Here is a 5,086-nt window from a genome sequence, read left to right on the forward strand (position 1 = left end):
TTAAAGTGAATAAAGTTATATTTATAAACTAAGAGCGCGAGAGTACACAATTTGGACACAAGAGAAGAGAATGGACGAAACTACGGCGCTCACAGCAAACTGGTTTATTTTTTTCGAAACAGACGCTTTTGTTCGATTCACGGACAGCTATAAAAGAAAAAACGAACAAAAAAAGCGATGTGAATGAAATCTACACGAAAGGCACTAAAAGGCAATGCGAACATCATACACATGCCATGCTATGGAGCTTCCATGTTACAAGTTTAAATACTTCAATTGCTTTTCACATAAAGCAATCGAAGGTATACGTTGACGCATTTGGTGTCGCGACGTGTCACCTCGGATGCTCCGACACTTCCCTTGTTGTTCTATCGTGGCACCCTGCGTAAAGTTTTCGTGTTATATTCACAGTCTAAGATACATATTTACTTAATGTTTTTATATCAAATCTGTTTGTGGCGTTGTAAATTTGATGTTTCAATTTATTTCCGAAAACTTTTTTTCATTTTCTTTACATTTCACTTTTTAGCGATATTTATCAAGATACTTAGGTGCTGACTGCAGTACCACCTGCGCTCCGCTCAGGTTAATAGTTGTATACATACAATACAAGCCTATGCATAGGTTGTTCATTGTATTGTGCGATGCTTTGTTAACCTTTATCGTATGTTCCTATCGGTGCAGAGTAGGCACCCGATGTTTAATTATGCTTGCTATGACCATGGCCCGCCATGAATATTATAGTCTAATGAATATGACAAACAAACTGTAATTATTGCTTGTCATTATTTGCTTTCTCTTATAGAATAAAAGCGACCTAATCCTGGAGATGGAAGCGGCGCTTATGTATATCGGACATAGGCTACACTAATTGTTGATCATAGCATTGCAGCTGCACTAGTATCGGTTAATACGTTTCGAAGTTGGCAACTGAACCATACTAGTTACGGCTAGCATCTTTTCTAGTTAGTATATGCTCAGTACCGTTACTTTTACCCAACCATTTGCGCCATTGTTCCAGTCACTGTATATCCTGCCCTTTGAGACTATATAAGTTTAAAATCCTGGTTTTCCTCTTTAAAGCCATTGTTGTGTGGGACGCGAGCGTGGCTGGAAATCAGCAGATTGAAGCGGAGTAGTGCGTCCCTGAAGAACAAGCAAAAACTAACTTTATTTTGTAATCGTACAGCCTCTACGGCTCGGTTGCGCACCCTCGCACCACTTCCCTTTCCAGAACACAACGCGATAAGATTTCACCGAGTCGAAGATGGGAAAGGGTGTCTGGGTGTTGCTGTGCGACCGTGAGGCCGCCACACCATTAATAGATATGGATATGTTAATTTCCTTCCTGAAGACATAATTACTAACAATAATATGACGCGTTTTGCTCTGTCAAACAATATATTGTTACCAAATGCACGGACCAATTACGGCAAGCAAACGACTACTTTCTTTGCCATATCCATTTGGAATAATCTATCTCCATCGCTTAAATCACCGATGTCGTTGTATAAATTCAAAAAAAAAATGTTAAAGCAGCATGTGTTTGAATCCTTGAATCCTTAGCCATTCTGTATAGAACCTATCGCTGTATATTTGTCTTTTCTGTTGCTTTTTATTTTTTATTATTTCTTGTTTTCTTTGTTTCTTTTTTTTCAACTTTTTTATTTTTTGCAGCTCGGATTGCTGTGTATGCCCTTCTTTGATATACTCTGTTCATGTTGCTGTAGGAGGCCCTAATTGCAGTTTAGACTTTTGGGCCTCCTTCTGTATATACACTATGCACCATGTACTGCAAAAAATAAACAATAAACAACAAATAAACAACTTGATTGATTGATTGATAACGTGTTAGTAATAAGTAGTATGCATCACACGCAGTTCGTAAGTTACAGTTAAAATTATTGCCTTTCTTTTGTTTTTTAGAGCGAAGCTACATAGCTAGGTTCTGAAAAATTTGGCGTTCCTCTATCGAGTCGCATCGACAGAGAAATTTTCCCCGTGGGCCGATCACGAAGATTGTGCAATACCGGCCCTACCCGCGGTGGAGGTAAAGCAGGCTTCAAGCACTCCGCCAACTTGCAAAAATAAGTTTAATATCTTGGGTCCAAATACAACCCGTAGCAGATATTAAGCTGATACGAACAGATACTACACTTTGACCCGCGTCGGCCATGTCTACGTTCGCACCATACACGTGTACGCCATGCCGCGAATTCAAACTATAGTGCCTACCAATCTGAGTGTCTTCTGTCTCCTGACGTCATGCTATACGTAGGCTCCTTTCCTCACTTCTGCTCTGTGTATAAAATGGGTAGGCCACGTGTTGTACGGTCTGAAGAAGAACAGCGTGCCTACCGAGAGCGACGGCGTGAACTGAAAAGGGAATGGGAGCGGCGGCGGTGGAAGGAGACCACCGACGATGAGCGGGCCACAGACAAGCATAAGCGTGCTACCCGCCAGGACCGCGAGGCGGAAAGAAATGCGAACCGTCCATGTGGCTCCGATTCCGCAAACTTGGAACGTTTCAGCGGAGCGACGGTCAATCACCACATACACAGCTTCGCTGGTCATCCACGTTCGCTGGTCATCCACCTACATACGCCTATACAGAGACAACGCTCACTCACTGCAGCAAGGCAAGCGTATTGCCGGCTTCATCAGCCGAAACGTGCATTATGTCTGGGGATTGGATTCACGACCGGTTGCCATGGCTGTACTGTACCCGCGGTTGCGTGGCGATACTAGAAGTAGAGAAGCTGATGCGTATACACAAGGCAAGCGGATTGCCGGCTCCATCAGCCGAAACGTGCATTATGTCTGGGAATTGGATTCACGACCGGTTGCCATGGCTGTACTGTACCCGCGGTTGCGTGGCGATACTAGAAGTAGAGAAGCTGATGCGTATACACAAGGCAAGCGGATGCGCATTTACATTCGCACGCCCGTGCAGCCGGTCGATTGCAGCGCGCCCGCGCGGCGCTAAAGGGAACTACTAATCTAGGTACTTGCTGGCGACGCGTCTCCGCAAACGCCCCTATACTCTGTGAGTCCCTGCGCCCTAGCGCCGCCGCCTCCCCGGCTTCTGCATGGCTCCACGGAGCGCGCCGCGCTAATGGCCGGGCGGCCGCGCCGCCGTGGTCCGTCAGAATGATGCATTGAGTTAACGGTGTTGAAAACTGACTGGCCACAATTTGTCACTTAGCTTGGATCTTAATTTCTTTCCCCTTTTAGTTTTACCATACGTTACCGCATAACATGTTACCGCATAACATATTCGGTGCGCAACATGTTTTGCAAGCCGAGCCGGACCAAGCCTAAACATAGCGAGCAAGTGGCGTCGGCCACAGAGCCCACGCCGTGCATGTTTCGCGTGCGTTTTTCACCATGGTAGGACCAAGAGACGAGTTAAATTTAATTCACCTTCTGCAACGTGGCGAAGTGGCAGCAAGTATGTCAGTCCCTCTAGCATAACCTTGAGCTGAACTGAACTTGTGGCCGTACCCTTCGTACAGGGGAGTAATATACTCAGGCCGAATGAGAAAAAAAAATTCAAATAACCGAAAATCAACCAAAGAAACAGAACATAAAACGTGGCAGGAAAAAAAAAAACACTTCGGTTTGGTGGCGCCATCTAGTGACGAAGATTGTACTTAGAGGGGGCGCCGAGTTTTTATTGCAGTAACTACAGTGTACTAGAATTCTAGTACACTGTAGCAGTAACTAACTATATTCCACTTATCTGCTGGTGTAAAGTGTCGGCAGCGGTGCAATTTAAAACAAACAGTCCTATTTTTTATACGCAAGGCCTCAAGGTTAACCGCTGTCATCATTAATTATCAAGTTACCGTACGCATCGAGTACACACGCAGCTCAAACGTATTCGGTCATCGCGGTACGTTACCGCACTTACCACACCGTAACACGGCACTACTAAAACTAATTGACTAAACAGTCGTGACAGGAGCAGAGCCGAGCAAACACGCAGCTCAAACGTATTCGGTCATCGCGGTACGTTACCGCACTTACCAAACCGTAACACGGCACTACTAAAACTAATTGACTAAACAGTCGTGACAGGAGCAGAGCCGAGCACACACGCAGCTCAAACGTATTCGGTGACCGCGGTACGTTACCGCACTTACCACACCGTAACACGGCACTACTAAAACTAATTGACTAAACAGTCGTGACAGGAGCAGAGCCGAGCACACTCGCAGCTCAAACGTATTCGGTCATCGCGGTACGTTACCGCACTTACCACACCGTAACACGGCACTACTGAAACTAATTGACTAAACAGTCGTGACAGGAGCAGAGCCGAGCACACACGCAGCTCAAACGTATTCGGTCATCGCGGTACGTTACCGCACTTACCACACCGTAACACGGCACTACTAAATCTAATTGACTAAACAGTCGTGACAGGAGCAGAGCCGAGCACACACGCAGCTCAAACGTATTCGGTCATCGCGGTACGTTACCGCACTTACCACACCGTAACACGGCACTACTAAAACTAATTGACTAAACAGTCGTGACAGGAGCAGAGCCGAGCACACACGCAGCTCAAACGTATTCGGTCATCGCGGTACGTTACCGCACTTACCACACCGTAACACGGCACTACTAAAACTAATTGACTAAACAGTCGTGACAGGAGCAGAGCCGAGCACACACGCAGCTCAAACGTATTCGGTCATCGCGGTACGTTACCGCACTTACCACACCGTAACACGGCACTACTAAAACTAATTGACTAAACAGTCGTGACAGGAGCAGAGCCGAGCACACACGCAGCTCAAACGTATTTGGTCATCGCGGTACGTTGACTAAACAGTCGTGACAGGAGCAGAGCCGAGCAAACACGCAGCTCAAACGTATTCGGTCATCGCGGTACGTTACCGCACTTACCACACCGTAACACGGCACTGCTAAAACTAATTGACTAAACAGTCGTGACAGGAGCAGAGCCGAGCACACACGCAGCTCAAACATATTCGGTCATCGCGGTACGTTACCGGACTTACCACACCGTAACACGGCACTACTAAAACTAATTGACTAAACAGTCGTGACAGGAGCA

At 46.0% G+C, this 5,086-nt stretch overlaps 1 pseudogene; it reads right to left on the minus strand.

Moving 5' to 3' along the window:
* Positions 1–1,996: 1,996 nt before the first annotated feature.
* LOC119437839 (U2 spliceosomal RNA) lies at positions 1,997–2,176 on the minus strand (annotated as a pseudogene).
* Between the last annotated feature and the right edge of the window lie 2,910 nt (positions 2,177–5,086).

The sequence above is a fragment of the Dermacentor silvarum genome, chromosome 1, assembly GCF_013339745.2.
Source record: "Dermacentor silvarum isolate Dsil-2018 chromosome 1, BIME_Dsil_1.4, whole genome shotgun sequence".
Taxonomy (NCBI): Eukaryota; Metazoa; Arthropoda; class Arachnida; order Ixodida; family Ixodidae; genus Dermacentor; species Dermacentor silvarum.